The sequence below is a fragment of the Anser anser genome (genome assembly GCF_964211835.1).
Source record: "Anser anser genome assembly, contig: HAP1_SCAFFOLD_689, whole genome shotgun sequence".
Taxonomy (NCBI): Eukaryota; Metazoa; Chordata; class Aves; order Anseriformes; family Anatidae; genus Anser; species Anser anser.
Window position 1 is genome coordinate 1 of NW_028153549.1, and position 21,209 is coordinate 21,209.

At 36.0% G+C, this 21,209-nt stretch overlaps 2 long non-coding RNA genes across 2 annotated transcripts; one reads left to right on the forward strand and one right to left on the reverse strand.

Annotated features, from left to right (window-relative positions):
- Positions 1-16: 16 nt before the first annotated feature.
- Positions 17-21,150, forward strand: LOC310891944. Its single transcript, XR_014577808.1, has 3 exons — positions 17-7,606; positions 14,068-14,133; positions 17,599-21,150. It is a non-coding gene; the product is annotated as an uncharacterized lncRNA (long non-coding RNA).
- On the reverse strand, positions 12,899-17,608 carry LOC310891945. Its single transcript, XR_014577809.1, has 2 exons — positions 15,667-17,608; positions 12,899-15,321 (listed from the first exon to the last, which is right to left on the reverse strand). It is a non-coding gene; the product is annotated as an uncharacterized lncRNA (long non-coding RNA).
- Positions 21,151-21,209: the final 59 nt, after the last annotated feature.

Below are 21,209 nucleotides of genomic sequence, written 5' to 3' on the forward strand. Positions count from 1 at the left end.
CAGGCCCGTACTGAACTGTTCAAGACGGGGAAGAGCCAGCATGGGTATTAAAAGAGCAAACCAAGCATGGTTGACCTGATTGCTTTCTGTGGTGAATCAAGTGGACATGTAGACAAGGAAAAAGCAGTGGATGATTTTTACATTGGTTTTAGCAAGGTCTGTGACAGAGTCCCCAAGAAATGCTTCCCACCAAACCAGTGAATATCGACAGGATAAGGGCATGATAAGGTGCCTGGAAAATGGACTGGAAAACTGGACTCAAAGGGTGGTGATCCGTGATACAAAGTGCAGCCAGTGGCAGCCCTCAGGTATCAGTACGGATGATCTTTATTAGTGGTGATAGGACAAAGCACTCTCACAGCAAGTTTGTAGACAATGTCACACTCAGATATGCCCAGATATTCTGCAGGGACCTCAAGAACATCAAGAGACCTCAACAGGACTGAGAAATGGGTTAAGAGAACCCTCATAACCCAGGGTAAATGCCTCAAGTTTAGATAACCTCATGTATTAGTACAGGCCCCAGGGCAAATGGCTGGAAAACAGTTGTGCAGAAAAAGCCTCGAGAATCGTTATGCACTATGAGGTGACCAAGTGTCTGAAGTATGCCCTTGCAGTAGCAAGTCAAGCACTCTTTTGGTTGTATTAAGAGCTGTGTAGCCAATAGTTCAAGGGGAGGGACTCTTCCTCTCCATTTGGCCCTTGTAAGACTGTGTCTGAAGTACTGTGTCCACTTTTGGGTATGCAGTATAAGACAGATTTGGGCATACTAGAGCAAAGCCATTAATACTTAGGGGGCTGGCCAAAGTGATATAAAAAGATAGGCTGATAGAAATTGGTCTTTTCAGTCTGAAGAAGTGAAGATTTGGGGTAGACCTTAGTGCTGTCCACAGCTACCTGATGGCAGGGTGTAGAGTAGATAGAGGCATACTCTTCTCATGTGCAAAGCAATAAGAACAATTGTCAACAGAAACAAGCTGGAACATGGGAAATTCTGATTAGATGTAAGGAAAAATGCTTGCCGTGTGGTTTGCCTAACACTTGGCACAGTTTTATCAGATATGTTTTGGAATTTGCATTCTTGAAGATAGATAACCAAAACTCAACTGGAAAAGGCCCTGAATAGCCTGCTGTAACTGTACCTGTTTTAACTGAGAGATTGGACTAGATGACCTCTGAAGATCCCCTCCAACCTATAATATTACTCTATGTCTCCAGTGTATGGCAGCATACTTGCTAAGTGTTATGTTTTTATCCTGGATAGAGGAGAAAAGAAAGCAGAGGAGGGAAATTTGTTATAAGTCACATGTGCTTGGGTTACCAGTTCTTTGACATTACCTTTCAATCATTAGCCAGAGGCCATTATTTCTGCTTGTCTGAGTACCCTTGATGTGTATAAGAAAAAAAGGATAAAGAGTCTAAAATGTTTTTCCAACAAGAAAATTTGACGATAGAATGTCTCCTCAAACTGTCCTTGTCCTGTTTTCTCTCTCCTGTGAAGTTCCTAAATTCCCTTATTTTCTGTTTTAAAAAAGCTATAACTTTCCAGTATTCATTCAAATTAAATGAATGAATTATCTGTTGGTAAGTTGTACCTTGTGAAGCTATTGCAAGATGGTAAAAAGGAGGAAGATTTTATCTTTTCTCCTTTCTTATATGATTCAAAGCAGTGTAGGAACACTTGCATAACAACAGTAGCAAAGTCATACTTAGATGAGAGAGGGCAAAGGCACTGGAACAGAGAAGAAAAACGAACTGCATCTATATCTGAAACAACAGCTGAAAAAAAGTTTTCAAAGGAAAGGTAAATTCACAAATATTTTGTAAACTTTCTCTAAGATTGATTTCAAACCTTGAAAGTGTCTAACTTTGATATTCTGCCAACTTCAATCTGTCTTTTACTTTTCCAAGCAACTGCCTGTACTGGTATCATATTCTCCATCCTTGGAAAATGTTAACCCTATTTGCAGAATGAAAAGGAAAATCTAAAGTTAAAAGCTCTTCTCTCTTGATCTGCACAAACACCTTGAAAGCTGTTGACCTGTTTGGATTAAAGTATATGTCTACAGCATGTTAAAATTACACATCTGGCATTTTTTATGAGAATGTTTCAGGAGACTTGATTAACTTCAAATGACAGCTTTGAATCTTTGCTTAATGGGAAGTTGATGGTAAATTAATCTCTTTAAACCTGACAGAAACTATCAAAAATGTAAGTTAGCAGAAGTTTTTACACCTGTATTTTACTATGTTGTCTGAATGTGTGTGGAGGAGCTTGTGTAGCAACTGGTCTCATTTTGTTTTATGTCAGTTTCTAAGATTAAGTATCTATTTACTGATGACTGTAAGTATTCTAATATTTTACCTCTATGCACAAAACCATTGTCCCCAGTGCCGTGGAAGGATAGGAAGCTTCTCAGGAGCATTATGTTCCTTTTACTAAACATACATATATGTATAATAAAGTACACACTGGTTTGTCATGGCTCCAAGTGGGGTTCTGTAATCCCCATGGCCAGTTTTTTACACTGAGTTCATTGACACAGAGCTATTATGGACACGTTTACTGTAGCATGGAGGACAGGTATGCACAAAGAAGCAGAACTTGAACCCAGTGAAAAGCTAAAAAAGATTTTATCTTCTTCCAATATCTTACCGTTTTCTCAGACTTTAACATACTGCCAGTCTGTGTTTCTTTGATTCCTAGCATATATATTTTACTGCAGATTGGTAAAACATCCTCAAAACAGTCTTAGAGCTGTCTGCTCTAAAACCATCACCAAAGGAATCACCAGGTAGATTTGGAGCTTGTAAAATTACTTTATTTCAGTATTTTATTATTATTATTTTCAGTTTAATATATTATGAGACAGAGTAGAAGTGAAGACCTTGCTGGGTCTTCAGATTTTCCATTTTTCTTCTGTCTTTTAACTACCCTACAGACACATGTGATAGCTATACAAAAAGACATCACCTATGAAGCTGGTTCCCCTCCATGGGAATATGCAGAGTGCTCTGGTGAATACCTGTATACTAATAAATTACACAACTAACACAGTGTTAAAGGAATAGTCCATAATGTCTTGAGGCCAAGAATGATTCTTTCATCCTGATATGGCAATAATAGGTACTTGTAGATAAGTAACATTCACGGTGACAAAACATGTACCTAAGAAGCATTAATTTGAAAAATATCCGTTAATCAGGAGTTAAGGAATTTTTATTAAATTGTATTGTAAATCTATGAAGCAGGGAGATTAACAGTTGTCTGTTAAGTCAAATACAGGGTTTAATAAAAGTTCACATGAAATTCATGCCATTTCCCACTGTAGCATAACCACCATCCCACTCCAAGAAACAGTAACAAGACTAATGTGACAAGTTCCAGTATTTTAAATACAATTTAAGCTTAAATTTAAACTCAGTCCCTTATATTTTCATTATTGATTTCATAATCTTATTTATTAAATTCACTGAGAAATAAGGTAGTGGTTTCTATGGGTATTCCCATGAAGATGATACACTGATCAAAGTTAATTATACAAGTGAACAAAAAATTAATAATACCATTCCAAAACTCCTAAATCTCAAAATTGTTTTGGACTTATTACAAATACTTCACATTTCAACAAAGATGAGCGTAGAAAAGAGGCCATCACACTGTTTCTTTTGGTATATTTTCAAGTGCTTTTGTTTAGTCTTGTATTTTTGTTTGCAAGCACAGACTTGTAGGATAAGCACAAGCAGTATTAACACATGCTTCATGTATTCTTGAAAGCATGTAAGTACTAAATTCCAGGTGCCTTCATCACTTCCAAACTCATCTATCAATCATAATTTTTTCTCTGTACTTTCTTCCTAAACAACTATGAAGTGCTTTCCTGCCAAGATGAATGCAAAAGAGGGTGGAGTGGGTTCGCAAGTGTATAGCCATTCTTTAAATTATACTGACATCTGTGCTTAAACACTCAGCAGTTCCATTTCTGAAAGTATTATGACAGAAAAATGCTCCCACCTTTATTTCTCTTCTGTACACAGCTAAGTCTCTCACACAAAATGCTTTTCAGAAACTGTATATATCAATTATTTTATCCTTGATGGGAAGAATAGCTAGCAATAACTTATCTTATAAAATAGCAGAGAATGCCATTAAAGAGTAACATTAAAATGTGATATAGTTTTGTAGCTGGAAAACAATAACTATAAGAAATATTAAGGGAATGTGTTCTCTTTTTTTTTTTTTATTTCTATGCCAGCGAGTCAGAAGTTTTCACCACCACTGGCAAGAAAGAATAGATCATTTTTGTATTTTTCAAGGTAGTCGGAGCAAAACTGAAGCTGTAGAAATACAGAGATCAAAATCACAAACAAATTTCACAGTTTTTGATATTTTGCAAATTGACTTATTTTTAATTTTGCATTAAAATTTTGTCAAATGTTTCAGTTGTCAAAAATGTCTGAATCCTTTTATAAAATGAGGAAAAAAAAAAGGATTACATTTAAAATGCGTTGCTAAAAATACCAACTGTAGATAAAACCATTTGTTCACATGTATAGGTAAGTCTATTTTCATCTTGTCTCTGCTGTGTAACCTAACACTTCTTTTTATCTGTGTAACCAAGTTTTTTATAGTTGCCATGAGGAACATATGACAAAGTGCTTTGGGAATTGGAGAAAGAAACCATCCAGCAGACAGTCTTTGTCTATCAACAGTACAGAAGTGTTTGCAGTATAGTAGGTAGAAATGTGTAAACACAGCTGAGATAGCTGGAAGAGATTTCACATTGTGCTTCTATATCTGTAGAATAAATCTGGCATTATGAGTTTGGCATACCTTGTGCTATTTTACATCTGTAGCTCTAAGATTAGAAACCACGCAATTATGGAATGATTGCTTTTCTGCTAGGGAGAGAGTGGGAGACTGTTCAGAAATTACCAAGAAGGTTGAAGGAAGGAAAGGGAAGAGGGAGAGGGGAGGAAAAGTTGTTACATTTCCATTTTGCTTTAATATAAAATTCTGCTGGAGTACATAAATTGGCAAATACTTGCACTTCTTTATTAGTACAAATGCTTGTTGTCTGTTTTAATATATTAGGACACCAATAAATCTGGTATAGCTAGTCTCTGCTTAGATTGATGTAAAAAACAGGAATACACTACCTCACTCCTGTATACTGTAATTAAATGGCTTTTCAAAGTTATTTATGTATGACTGCATGGGAAAAAAATAACAAAAACAAGAAAAGAATTGCAGATCTTTTTTTTTTTTTTTCCCTCCTTTTTTTCAACTATTTGCAAAGGAAGCTAACGATGGAATACTACAATCTTTTCCAGAAATGTTGTTCTGACTGTAAAAGAACTGTTTCTTTAAATAGCCCATGGATATATCTTTACTCTAATCTTAAATAATTGCTTTTCATTCTGTACTTCCTAAGTATATGTATATATATTTTATGTATGTGTAAACTATGCAAAGAAATAGGTACCATAAATGAAATGCATATGTAGGATCCAGGTGTCAATAAATATATATTTTTTACTCACTCTGAATTTACTTATTACTGTAGCCTAATAAATGGCGATATATTAACATTGATGCAGATTTTCATATGACTCTCCATTTACCATTTCCACACCTTACCATTCCTTCAAAATGTGAGAATGACTTCAAACACCTATGAAGATTATTCTACCTGTAGTACAATGCCAAAATTTTCTTAAATGTCTTCCCACATGAAAAAGGATAATGAAGTCAACCTACTATGAATGAGAGCTTGAATTTTTCTCTCACTGCATTATTTCCAGCTAAATGTTTTTGATAGATTTGATCTCGGCTGGGCAACTCACGGTAGAAAGGCAAGTTGTTTGGAAAATACCAAACAAAAGATATTTATGTTGTAGAAGCTTGGCAATTTAGGGAATGTGGAAGCTTCAGGCAAACAGGGACATTAAACATCTACACTTTGTATTTTCAAGCACTAGAAATATTAAAAAACAAAAACAAAAACATTCTACATCTGGGCAACCAGAATGGCTAGCTGTGTCTGATTTTGGTTGAAGTGGTCCTGGTTTATGCCCAGGGGGTCTTCCATCACCAGCTGCATTCATGCAGTGACCCTGAAGTCTGAGCCTTGTAGCACCTAATTGAAAATCCAACCATAAAGCATTATCTTCCTACCTTATTGTGTCACAAAGTGTCACATTATTATCTGAATGTAAAGGTAAGGACAAAAGAGGATTATCTGAACAAAAGAAAAGATTAAATCTCAGTCCGAGCACTGGAAAGACCGGATGAGGGTGGCACTTGGTAATTGGACATCTTTGCACTGCCTAGTGAATCAGCAAACACTCAGATGATTTGTGAGACTTTGAGTATTCAGAGGCATGACTGACAGATTCTGCAGTGAAACACCTTACTCTTTCCATAGGCAAGATAAAACTCCTGTGGTCTCACATATGTCTCCCAGTTCTACTTCTAATCCTCTTTTTGCTTTCAGATTTACAGTTCCTCCCATCTCTTATTTCTCAGAGCTGGATTACAAAATGTAAATGCAAATGTAAAAGACCACATCATCCCTCTTCATATGTTTTGTTTTGTTTTGTTTTGTTTTGTTTTGTTTTTTCATCAGATTTCATGGGATCACAGGATAACTCAAGCGGGAAAGGACCTCAGGAAGTCTGTCTCTATTTCACCTTCTGTTCAAAGCAGAACAGCTTTGGCATCAGGCCAAGTTGCTCAGGACTTGATCCTGTCATGTCTTGAAAACCTCCAAGGATGGAAATTGCACAACCTCTTTGTTGAGTCCTCATGGGGAAAAACCTTATACCTGGAATCCCCATGTCCTGTACCTTCAACATGGGAACCATATAATCAACCATGAATGCTGGAGGACTCCCCTGGCAGAGTCATTGCTGCCCACAGGGATGAGCAGCACAGACAAGACTTTACAGTCTTTCTACAGTGATCTGGACTCTGCTTATAAGTAACCAGCAAACTTCCCCAGACATGAAATTAGTCAGTTTATGGGCATCCATTCCCTGCAGGAGTGAATCTCCAATACCTACCAACCTGCTTATCTTCTTTCCGTGCGTATTTGATTAAGGCTCAGCTGATGTCTGCACTCAAGGAATTTGTCTTCCTCATTTTTTCCCAGCATATTAATTTGGTCTATGACTACAGATCTGGATGTGGAGAAGGAGTTGTAGATGAGTTACCAGAAATCATGTTTCCAGCCTTTCTCAGGAGTTTCCACCCACAGATCATTTGGGGATAGTTTCTAGATCCCCTCCTTTCTCACAGTATGAGTCTCTTGGGTCCACAGGGGCTCTCTGAAAACCCTGTTGATCTCCTGTTCATCCTCCCTGATGGCTACCTCTTCTTCATCTCCTTCACCTGGTGCCTCAGAACCTCCTACAAGTGAGGCCACTGCTTCCACCAGCTAATGCATCTGGAAGTACCTGTCCCTTGAGACCTGAGCTGAGTCCCTCAGGAGATCTGCCACTTTACAGAAAACATTCTGGATTAACATTCATTGTTCGATAATGATTAACTCATCAAACAATTAATGTATTATCAAATTCCTTACAACTTCAGGTTTTCTTAACAGTCAGTATTTTCTAGATTTCAGCAGTACTTTATAAATGATGTCTCATAAGAACTTTTAAACTAAATTTCATATTCCCTTTCCCTGTTATATAGACCTGCAAGCACCTAATTAACTTCTGAAATGAGGAGTTAGGACTCTTTGAAAAATATAATTCCAGCTTATATCAGGATTAGCAACATCTTTATTGCAAATATCTCAGTTCTTGATCAAATGTAATCTGAATATTTAAGTTATTAAAGCAGGGTTCTCTCTTGCTCCACTTTAGACACAGCTAAGATCTTACAAAAATAGGGAGATGTATATTTTATCCACTATTTAAACAGGATAGAATGTCATAATTTTAGTTCTACATGGAAACATAGCCACATGTTTTGTAGAACTGCCATACACTTTTGTGTGCTTAATGATGGCCTAAACCCTAAATTTTTCCTTGCGGTCATTATCAGCAAAGTGATAAATTGTATTTCTATTTATTTACCTTCCTCTCTATTAATTTATCAGAAGCTTAGAGAATCTGAAGTGTGGTTTGTGGCTGTACTTTAGGTCTCCTTGTGCACAACCTGAAATTAATTTTTCCCAGAATACATTAGAGCATTACAAAATACACTATAAGATCAACAATGAAGCTAGTTTTGCACACAGTTTAAGTAATTTCCCTCAGTCAATCAAATCCTTGCATACTTGAAAGGGTGAAAGGGTAAAACTGTTCTTGAGCTTCCAAACACTAATGAAGTTATTTAGTTTTACCATTTTGTTGCAAATAAACATAATGTTAGGTCCCATTAGAGATATGTATATGACATATTTCACCTGAATACATTTACCCATTTACCATTTCCCCTTCTTTCCACCACAGTGATGTGAATTACTTGCTTTGTTACAAAATTAAGCATTGGTTAGGTATTGGGATGGGTTGCCCAGGGAGGTGGTGGAGTCACCATCCCTGGGGATGTTTAAGGAAAGGTTGGACGTGGTGCTTAGGGACATGGTTTAGTGGGTGACAGTGGTGGTAGGGGAACTGTTGGACCAGACGATCTTGGAGGTCTTTTCTAACCTTAATGATTCTATGATTCTGTGAAAATATATTATCCGTATATTGTTCCTCATAAGAAGAAAGTGGTTTATAGATGAAAATAAAATATAAACACCCACAAAACCTGATAAAAACTGACAAGTTGCTAAAAATATACTAGGTATGTTATACGTGGCTTTCCTTTGACTGGAATAATTGCCTAAAGTGACTTGAAAATTAAACTGATATTCACATTTTAAAGAAAAGGTACAGCATTGAAGAAGCTTCCAGGGTGGAGTGTAGCTGCACTACCTAAACATTCCCTAGGTCTCCAGCCTTAGATGTTATTGTACTGGGGGAACCTGGTGTGCTGGCTCTAAGGAACAGCATGGAGCGTAAAGCGGAGTGGAGACACCACAGCTAGGCTCTGTGACAAGAGGGGGACTTGATTGTTGTTGTGCACACCAAGACTGGTAAGCTGCACGTTTGCTACCCCAAATACTTGTCATGTTTTTGACAAAATGCTGTACTCTAGCGAACTTTGCTCATTATATCATTATAATACCAAAACACATCTCCATCCCAAAAACTACCTGCTTCCAAGGTAAGACCATCTCTCACTGAGCATGTGCTCTGAATTTCTCAGAGCCTATACCTTTAAACAAAAGTGAGAAAACTTTTCACCAATTGTAAACAAGATATGCATGACTAGAGTCACTCAAGCTCCACCTAAAGATAGAAAATAATATAAATTGGTTTAAGAGAGAGAATGTGAGGGAAGATACCATTGTGACTTGTGGGATCAGTCGATTGGGATGCCTCTGGGTAAGTTTTTAATACTTGGTTATACCAGGTGTCTCCGCAGAAACGTAGAAATATCTAGAGTCCTTGTGCCTTTTAGCACATTAATAGCCAGGCTGTGTTACTCATACTTGTGGCATGCTACTGTGCTTTACAGACAGTGAATTTATCGCCAGCAATCCAAAGAACCTGTGTACCTGTTGCTTTAATAAATTGCACTAGATTGCATTGAACCCAGCTGTGACAGTTTCCATTGAACGGGACCAAACTCTTTAGGTGTGACCATGGTAGTTCATGGAATGCGATTAGTGCTATGTTATTTGTGAATCCGTAATCGTGATAGTTCAGTACCCTGAACACAACCGGACTTATAATGGATAATTGGCTACACTCTTTAGCACAACATTGTGTTAATGAAAGCTCTGCCATTAAGGGGTATTAACAGGACAGACATTTAAGCTGTTCCTGTAATCAATTCCTCAGTTGGTAGATGATGACAATCTTATCCAATTAGAACAGTGGCAAGTGTATAATTATTGTATTTTCCAGAGGGGAAAAGAAAAAAAAAAAAAAGTCAGTAAATTTTAGCTAAGTATGCACAGTTCACTCACTAGTGATTTAATGCAGAGCAGAAAAGATTGACAATATATGTGGTGGATAAATATATACAAAACAAAAAAGAATAACAAGAATTAATTCTTCTGATTTAATAAGGCACTATTTGACAAACATATTCAAAATGTTGAAATTACAAAACATTCATTCATATGGCTGAGCTTGTTTTGATATAAGACATGGACAAAGAAGTTCATAAATATATATTAATAATTATGTCCAATGAATTGATATATGCCACTGTGAGGTCCTTTTTTATGTTCTGAAAGATCAATTAGATATGTTTATTGAACAAATTCTATTAAGAAACTGAAATGCATTGTTGAGTGACTAAGAATTTGTGGAAAAAAAAAATCCGTTGTGAAAAAGCTGTTATAGTAAGATCACTAAATCACGTTGGGGCATGTATTTTATGAGCTCTTAATGCATGAGTAAAACTGTTTCTGTTTTTGTTTCTTTGCTATTTTTTGTTGTTAGTTATCTAATAGATATTTTTCTCTGTCTGCAGCTTTCTAGTTGTTGCTGATCCTTGCTGCCTCATCAGCAAAACTGGTATTTCTGGACTGGTAAAACTAGACAAGAGGAAATGACCTTAAGTTGTGCCAGTTGGATATTGGGAAAAATTTCTTCACTGAAAAGTTTGTGAAGTACTGGAACAGCCTGCCCAGGGAAGTAGTTGAGACACCATCCCTTGAGATCTTCAAAAAACATGTAGATATAGAGCTTAGTGACATGGTTTAGTGGTGGACTTGTCAGTGCAAGGTTAAAGGTTGGAGTAGATGATCTTAGAGATCTTTTCCAACCTAAAGTATTCTAGGATTCTAGGACTCTGTCGAGACTGCTGAAACCAGGCATTCTCTTCCTGCCATTGATTTTTTTTTATTTTTTATTTTTAATGAAATATTCTAGGTAGCACAAGGTGGAAGAAAGGGAGGGAGGGAGGGAGGGAGGGAGGGAGGGCTGGGTGGGTCGGTGGGTTGTGTTTATTTGCCAAGTAGCTTATTTTCCTTTCAACAGGATTCCAGTAAATATTGTATCAGGAAAGGTGGGAGAATATTCACCAGAACATAGAAGGAAAAAAACCTTCTGCATTGCACACCAACTTAAATAGCAATAAATTTTGACCAAAAAAAAAAAGTGAAATAAGACACTCACCCTTAGCTAATTGCAGAGTCACGACAGTAAAGACAGATGGCAATCTACTATGACTATAATTCACTCATTGACTCAGGAAGTCACCCCTGTTCAAAGTTTGAAGGCTGAAGGAAACTTCCAGCAGTTTCATGACATGAGTCTTCCCTTCCCTTCCCTCCCCTTCCCCTTCCCCTTCCCTTCGCTTCTTTCCTTTCTTTTTTTTTTAATATAATTTATTTTTATTTTTTAAATATATATAAGGGAGACAAAGAATAATCCATTTGGGTAGTGTGATATTGTTCACAGTCATATTCTTTGTTAGAGAGATTGACTGCTAGTATTTTATTTCACCAATAAAAATAAATACATTTTAGTTGGGCATTCTCTTAATCTGCCTTTAGAAACAGCTTATAAGTAAACAAACAAATACATAAACTTTTCCTACAGCTCTATTACACATATTTGAATGAGCCTCTCAGCTCTTGACAATAGATAAAAATCGACTTTTGTGTTCTATGCCCCCAAAACAGTTTTCTCATAAACTTTAACCTTTTGCCTTAAAACTTCTGAATCTGAGCAAAAGAGTAACAAGTTTTTTCAGGAAGGCAGAAGAAATATAGTGTAATGACTTTGCAATTTCCAGTCTCAGCTAAACTAATCCTTGAAAAATGTTTCATTGAAATGAATAAAGCAGATTGTGAAAAACACTGACATTCAACATAGTGCTGATTAGACTGTGATAGTCAAAGTGGCCGTCAAACCAGAAGGTTGACCCTAACGAGATTAAAATAATAGTAAAAAAGCATAATATATATATATATTACTTTGAAATCTGAGAGCTCTTCCAACAGCTGAAGTCTGTCTCATTTACAGCACTCAGTTTCTACAGCAATAACATTCTCATTACAACAGTAGTTGACCAGACTTTAAATAAGTGCTTTTACTGAAAATATAAGGATTAATCCTTTTTGCTATTACTTTCAATCTTACTTCTTAAAGAGTCACCCATATATGACATTTATAAATGTGTGTACACTATGTATTAATTCAAACTAAGCCCTGTATTGAAGAATGCTAAGGCCCTTGAAATAAGCTATTTAATTCCCTTCCTTATCTAATTGCTGAGACTATTATTTAATGTCTCTTGTTTTTCTCTCTATTAATCTGTTTGCTTTAGTAAATTGCATTCCATTTTTCAACTCAGAAATAGTACAAATGAGAGGGAAAGCAAAGGCTTTAAACAAAGGAATAATACATTTATTTGAAAGAACAAGTAAAAGGTGGCTGAGGAAACATCAAAATTACAGGGTGCCTGTCACAAATGGCCATCTGTAAATTAGGAAAAAGCTGGAAAGGGTCAGTGGGGTGAGATGGCTACTAATAAAATGAAGAACTATCACAAGGGCCCTAAGCTGCACTTGTAGCTCCAGAGAGCATTGGACCCTATTGCCCCTGGGCAGCTCTGGCCAGGGTTGAAAGTTGCTGGGTTTAATCTTACTGGTGGACTGGAGATGACAGAGATGAACTGCTGAAGCCAGAAAGACAAAATGCTGTGCTTAGGGTTTTAATTTTAAGCACAATTGCCACCATCCTTTTCATATCTTGTAACTAATAGGTATGAACAGGCACAGCTACAGAGAAAGCTCTAAAAAGCTTCTCTCTCCCTCAGTGTTATCTGCCTGGGTCATTCAGTTTGTAAATTATTGCTTGCATTTAACATGCAGTGCGATTTCTTTTTTTCTTTTCTTTTCTTTTCTTTTCTTTTCTTTTCTTTTCTTTTCTTTTCTTTTCTTTTCTTTTCTTTTCTTTTCTTTTCTTTTCTTTTCTTTTCTTTTCTTTTCTTTTCTTTTCTTTTCTTTTCTTTTCTTTTCTTTTTTCTTTTCTTTTTCTTTTCTTTTCTTTTCTTTTCTTTTCTTTTCTTTTCTTTTCTTTTCTTTTCTTTTCTTTTCTTTTCTTTTCTTTTCTTTTCTTTTCTTTTCTTTTCTTTTCTTTTCTTTTCTTTTCTTTTTCTTTTCTTTTCTTTTCTTTTCTTTTCTTTTCTTTTCTTTTCTTTTCTTTTCTTTTCTTTTCTTTTCTTTTCTTTTCTTTTCTTTTCTTTTCTTTTCTTTTCTTTTCTTTTCTTTTCTTTTCTTTTCTTTTCTTTTCTTTTCTTTTCTTTTCTTTTTTCCTTCTCCTAAGGACAAGCAGAGCAGAAAGGTTACATGGAATAAAAATATGGCTCCTGTTCATTCAGTAGCTTTCAGGTGTAGCTCTCATGCTGTTGATAACAGGCTGTATCTGCCCATCTCAGAAATAGGGCTGGTTGCTGACAGAGGAACTGCTGAAACCCAGCATATGCTTCAGATAGGGCAGGTAGCTCTTCCAAAAGAGGGATAAGGTGTCATGCCTGTAAATAGCTTAAATATGATGTGTTGCCTTATGTTGTGGTTTGGACTCCATACCAGTCCAAGAAGTCTATGAAAGTGCAGCAGAAGAGGTTTCTTCCCATGACACAAAAGCCTCATATGTTTGTTTGTTTGTTTTTCAAATTTTACTATAATGGTGATAGTTGTTATAAATTATTATTATTATTTTTATATAAAAAGCAATTTAGCCAAAAAACACCCCCCAAAAAACAAAAAACTAAATAAGTTAATCCTTACTTTACTATAATACCAATTCCTTACTTTACTATAATACCAATGGCTTTAATGTAGTCTGTAAAGACTGATTTCAGGATTGCTTTAAGTTTGTACACAAAGAACACATTTGTGTTTGAAGTTCACGTTGTTCCCAGCATGACTAAAATATTCTGTGATATGTAAATAAAATAATTGCATCATTTCTGAAAATTAGTTCTCTTTTCCTGACTGAGCTATGTTGTTGTAATGAGATTTGCATTATTTTCTGTATTCACAGCATGCCTTTGTACTGATGACTGGATACATAGATGTTTCAACAAAGTTCTTCCTATCAGCTCAGAAAGTACGTTATATTTTTCTCATGACATCAGTCAGTGCAGGCATGTAGTATGAAGGGCAACAGGAATTACAATGATCCCTGCTTTGAATGCTAATAGATATGTGTGCTTTGGTGGTATCTGACCTTCACAGGATAAATCCACACTGTCCTTTAAAAATCCACACTTTGTCCTTTAAAAATGTCCTTAGTGTTATAATTGTCATTCTAGTTACATGAAAAAGTGGGTAAAATATTCAAAATAAGTATACTCTTGATTTCAGATCCTTTTCACAAATCAACTACTAAGTTTTTAATTGATGTGCATCAATCTGTCATTTTTAAATGGATAGACACACTTTCTATAAACAAATAGTAGTCCGTAAATTATTCACAAGATCTTTATCACATCCAGTTTCTCTGTTGCATGTCACACAAAACTTACTTGTGTACATTTTCTTAACACTGAGCTGACAATTTTACCTATAGAACTTAACTTTAGGGAACACAGAAATGAATGAACAAATAAGTCTTTTGTTTCCTTCTACCTATTGCTGAATTTTTCTTGTATTAGTCAGTGCTGTGCTCTGGGGTTAAGTATCCTTCCACGTGCTTCCACAACATATTGGCCACGGCATCAATGACAAAATTACACAAGGGCCCTTCACCAATTAGAGAAAAGAGGTAGTTTTTTGGATGCTTCTCTGGTTTTCTTACCATGTTGGTGTTGGGAAGACTGGTCCACTGACTGAGTTTGCCCCAGGTGCGTGCAGTTTGGCAGGTTTCTGCGTGAGTATCACAAGGGAAGCATTGGTTTGCCATTTGCTCTGAGGGCAAGCACAGGGAAAAAGATTCCACAAAGTGCCTGCTGTGATTTTAACCATCACAGATCATAATACTATTGAAATTCTCAAAAATAGCCTTGGGGTTCCTCCCAAGAGAGAGTTTTGTTTTCCTGATGAAAAAACAGAACCTGCTAAAATCATATTAACACACCTTTTCATCAGGGATGCTTTCTAATGCAAATGGGTGGCATTTTTCCTGCCACCAAAAAGACTATCTTTGGGGACCAAGTGTGGCCACTTTTGTCCTCCCCATCTGATTCTGCTATGATGACCTATTAGTGCTCCCATATGTACCTGATATTAAAATCCAGTCTCTTCAGGTGGTCCATAATTTTTCGTGCCATGTGATTCGAACACTCAAATATGGCATCTACAAAAGAGTTTCTGTATTTTTATGGTGATATTGCATATAACCAAGGAAAATATATCAGCTAAAATTGAAAGCTTACAGCAATTCATCAGTAACTGCAGAACTATCCAAAAAGCAGGTTTCTGCTTAGTATTCAATATCTTGCAACACATGGCAATTTTGAATATTTTTCTTTTCGGCCATATTCATAAGCCATTGACTAGAGGTGGCCAAATACCTCCACTTCCTCTGGCGACAGCTACTGGGACTAACATGCTACCATGTTAGTTTTAAGGTTTATAAAGAGGTGTGTTTCTGTGCAGATGCTAAGTGGTAATATATTGAAAGGGATATATAGTGACTTACCTTTGCATTGTTGTCACCCACTTCCACATGGACTGTCCAACAAATCACCATGATCATCTCATTCCCGATTCCATAATATGTAAGTCTTTCTCAGAATTTTTACATCTTGTAGACAATAATAACAGAGTTCTTCTGCAGATCAAAAAATCCTCTTAAAATTAGTTGTGCGCCACACAAAGAATTAATTTTTCTCCTTAAGCATTGTGCTGTCCACTCTAAAATATTCAGGGTGTGGGACAAAATTTTGCTTTTCAGTAGCATTAGAAATAGAGAAATTAATCATCATCAGAGTATGAACGATGTGGGAATGGTGGCACAGTGCAATCTCTACTTTCTTGGTCTCTCTCCAAGCATTCCATTACATTCAAAACTTTCTGTTTGTATAAGTCTCAGTAGACCTAGGCTTTACTTTAAAGAGGTAAGCTGTTTGCCTTTTGATCAAATTATGATCTCTACATTCATCAGAGATAACAAACTTATCTTGTAGCCATAAATAATCTTTTACATGTAGAAAACTACATTCACGTGAAAGATTTTGTTTTAGGATCTCACTTGACTCACTGAGGTCTTAAAAGTAATTCAAACTTTTTTTTTTTTTTTTTTAACATTCTATACTATACAGAGGCAGTAAACCTTTTGCTGTAGGCAATGTAATTACAGAAAAGACAAGCCTGGTACACTTTATACTAAACTGTACAATTTGTTTGCAAATTGAAAACTGTATGAAATAAAGTTAGAAACTTGTTGAATATCTGAAAAGTAGAACTACACTGTTTCTTTAAATTCAGTTAACTCATTGAAGAAATACTCAGCTATTGACTGAATTTATTGGAGTGACAGAGAAGGGCTTTGTTACTGTTGAATTCACTTAAGTGAATGCACAATGAGATTCTTCAAATTAGTGGAAAGTTTTTGGACAGCTAATATCTCAAAAAGCCTATTATATGTATTGATTACAACACTACAGAATGTTATAAAATTAATTATATTCTTCATACCTTAAAAAATGATTCCCTCATTTAGAAATATAATTACCTAATGTTGAAGTGTTTTTTTCTTGTTGGTTTTTTGTTTGTTTGGTTTAGCAGTGTATAATAACTTAGTTCTCCAGGCTTCATTTCTCTTGCCTCCTTCCTCTCCTTGTAAATATTGTTTCATATTTTAGGTAACATTTTTTTTTCTTTTCTTTTTTAAATACCAACATTTTATTCCAGGTGTTTGATGTTATTATATACAATGGACAGATTGACTCTAAAATAGCATCCTGGCTAATAAAACAAGAAACCACCAAATGATTATGGATTGCTCTGTAACATAGTAGGATAGTATGAATAGTGTCCTTCTCAAAATTTGAAAGCAGGACAAGGTTTTATTTAGGAACAAAAAATATGATTAATCTCCTAAAAAGGTAATTCCAAAGGACTCAGTTAGTAAAATCAAAACCCTGAAGATCTTTTTCATTTTTTTCCAAGAAAACTTTTTCCAATGATTTTTGTTTCAATTATTTATTTTTTTTTCAAGAAACACAAATATTGTTCCCATACATAGAGCCAAAATAAAAACACTGGGCTTGTCCTGATATGAACCATAATTTATATTTGCAATTACAGCACATAGGTAGAGAAATAATTGCTAAACATCAAGTATATTGTACGGCATCCATCTTTGTGGACAAGTTAGTTATCCAAATTACGGCAATCCTGCCATCTTGTTTATGCATTTGTACTTCCTCATCCAGGTATAAATCCTTGAAGCAACAAAGATTGAGAAATACTGAACAAAGAATGTGTTTTGTTACTGTTATTTCTCCTGTAGAAACTATTCTACTTCCTTGATGGTATCAGAGATCATCATTCTCCAGAGCTATTAATCTGACGTGTATTGACATTGTGTGATTGCAAAAGATGCTATTTATTTTCTGTTGCCTTACAGCTCTTACAGAAAAGAAATACTGTGATTCCTCAAGACTTAAGAAGAAAGTAGAAAGAGAGGAAAATGATAAAGTATGATAATTCAAGTGCAAGGAGATCAGATCCTAATACTCAAGACTGTTTGGGCTCTAAAACTACATATTTATTTATTTATTTATTTCCAGGTTTAGCTTAAAATTGGAATTTGGATGACTGGATTGAAGATAGTTTATTAGACATGGTGCTACTTTATTCCAAAACATTTTGTTTTTAAATAAAATACATCACTAAAAATTGCTTAGTCAGTAAAATAAATGAGTGGAACATGTCACTGGCTTTGCAGTCCCCTAATTGTGTAAGCAATTATCTAAAATAAATCTGTAAAATGAAAAAACGGTTGGTTATTACATAGACTCAATATGTCAAAACAAATAGCATAAATTTTTGTCTCAGAGTAGGATTTTTTATCATAAAATCCTTTAAATCCATCATGACAATGTATATAGATGTAAGGTTAGATATACTGATGATTACTTTCACAACCACAGTATCTAAATATGTCTAATATATAAAACAATGTTTTAATACAAGAACTATTACACCTGTAGAACTCTTTATCTGAGTACTTGTGAAATTCTATTTCATTTTCAGAAATAACTCAATTTCTTGTATCAGCGTTATTGAGTATCAGTGTTATTGAGAAAACAAGAGCTCTTTATCCATTTAGCACATCCATATAGTCAAAAATACAGCATATCGTTTATAAATGCAAGAACAAGTGATGAATTTTGACAATTGTGAATTTGCATAAGAAATTTTGCTTGATCTTTATTTCACATTCTTGATTTACTACTTGAAATAGGCTGGCCATTTGAAGATATGATTTTTTTAATTGTGCATTCAAAGATTAAAAAAAAAAAAAAAGACAATGACAGCATACAAAATCTGAAGCCTGTTATAGTCTGAAACAATGTGAAGGATGAGTTGCCAGGAGTTGAACTCGATGATCCTTGTGGGTCCCTTCCAACTCAGGATATTCAATGATTCTATGGATGTAGTCATGGCACCAAGACTGTCAGATTTTAAGAAGAGTTTGGACTGTACTCTTAGTTACAAGGTCTGAATTTTTGGGTAGAACTGTGTGGTGCCAGGAATTGGACTTGATGATCCTTGTGGGTCCTTTCCAACTCAGGATATTCTATGATTCTATGATTCTGTGAGGTGCTATATCTACATGTATAAATTAAGACTTATTAAGCACCATGAGCTAAAAAAAAAAAAAAAAAAAAAAAAAAAAAAAAAAAGACATAGGTTTCCAAACTGAGGGATAATTTCCAAACTATGGGTATTGGAACTGACTTAAAACAGGTAACAGAAACATTTTAAAAAACTCAAAGTTTCTCCAGGAGTTTCTAAATAAAGTCACAGACCACATATGGACTATTCCTATTTTATGATGGTTATATAGTTTTATAAGCCTCAAATGGTGCTACAAACTTTGTCAATGGGATTTTTAAATAAAGTTGTGTACAAAGTGAGGAACAAAGGCTATACAAATTACTACCATTAAGAACTCAGAAGACATTCTTATTTAGGAAAAGTCAGTTCAATCATCTCTGCTCTTCCTTGGTAGATTTTTTAGTAAATGGACTTTCTCTTCAATCAAACATACAGACGTAGGCATCTGGTTCAGACAAGAACACCAAGAACTGGTCTATTTGCAGGAATTTTACAGGCAGAATGGTCTTGGTAGCAATGTTCAGATTTTTTTTTTTTTTAGGAGAATTATATCTAAAATTTAAATTATCCTCAACTCCACATCATATGGTGTTATGCTATCTGACTAAAAATCACTTAAAATAAGCACAAAGGGCAAGCAAGGATCAGAGAAATTAAAGTAGATGGAGGAAAGGGGTTCTTTGGATATGGCAGCAGCAGTCCTGGAGACCTCTGGATACCAAAGTCCACTAGGTTTATCTTCTTGGGGCATAGCCAAATCTGAATCTGCCAAATAAGTGAAAATAAGATGTGTTGGTAACTTTGCCTTTGGAAGCTGCAGTACTTTAGGGCTAAAGATCACCTAAGAAAGAATTTAGGGGTGTCACTTTGAAATGCATCTGAAAACCCAGCTTTAGGAGAGTTTGATTTTTCTTGGCCTTTTCAGTAACCTTCTGCAAAGTTACTAGCCAGGCTCTCCCAAATGAATCTCCCACTGCAGTAAACTGAAGATTGTCTCTACGTAGTGCAGAACAAATTCTGTACTGTTGTGAGGTATATTTCGGTAAGGTTGTAACATGAGTCTCTAAAGGAAATGAAGGAAAGGATATATTCTGTGTACTAAGGGAATATAAATTTGTAAACATGTTCACATAATTAAACCTCACCCTTTTGCTTGTCAAAGTTCAGGGAACCTTGTAACTTTTTATCTATATTTCACAAAAATTAGTGGACATCCTGAATCATCATTCCAGGGCATGGTACAAGTCTTCCTTATCTCAAGCAAGAAATTTCCTTTGAGAAATGCTCAGTCCACTGGACCATATAAACAGACTTTTAGCTTTGGAAGCATATTGTTGAAGATTTGTTCCTGGAAAATTTAAATCTTAATTTCACACTGACATTTTTCCTCTCCTGTGCTTCTGGGACAATAAACCAAGCTCATGATATCCATCCCACTGATGTAAATTTGCAGTATAGTTGAAGTCACTGGGAATACTTTCCTGTAGCAGAAATAAGTATGTTATCAACATCTTAGTAACTTAGACTGCTTTGTCTTTGGGGAAACTTTTTCAGCTAATCATTAAATCAGCAACCTACATGTGATTTAAAACATGCTTTTCTGTTATGGTTCGTGTCTGGGTGGTGGTGTCCCTCAGGGGTCGGTCTCAGGACTAGTACTCTTCAGCATCTTTATCAATGACATAGACAACAGAATCAAGTGCACCCTCAGCAAGTTTGCAGATGACACCAAGCTGAGTGGTGCAGTTGATTCAATAGAGGGAAGGGATGCCATCCAGAGGGACCTGGACAGGCTGGAGAAGTGGGCCCATGAGAAACTAATGAGGTTCAACAAGGCCAAGTTCAAGGTGTTGCACTTGGGCTGGGCAGTCCCAGGTATTTATATAGACTGGATGAAGAAGAACTTGAGAGCAGCCCTGCGGAGAAGGGCTTGGGGGTCCTGATGGACGAGAAGTTGGACATAAGCCAGCAGTGCGCGCTTGCAGCCCAGAAGGCCAACTATGTCCTGGGCTGCATTAAAAAAGAGGTGGCCGGGAGGGAGAGGGAGGTGATTGTCCCCCTCTACTCTGCTCTTGTGAGACCCCATCTGGAATACTGCGTGCAGGCCTGGGGCCCCCAGCACAGGAAGGATATGGTGCTCTTGGAATGGGTCCAGAGGAGGGCCATTAAGATGATCAGAGGGCTGGAACACCTCTCCTATGAAGAAAGGTCAAGGGAACTGGGCTTATTTAGTTTGGAGAAGAGAAGGCTCCGGGGAGACCTCGTTGCAGCCTTCCAGTACTTGAAGGGAGTGTATAATCAGAAGGGGGAACACTTGTTTACATGTGTTGGTAGTGATAGGACAAGGAGGAATGGTTTTAAACTAAGACAGGGGAAATTTCGGTTAGATATTAG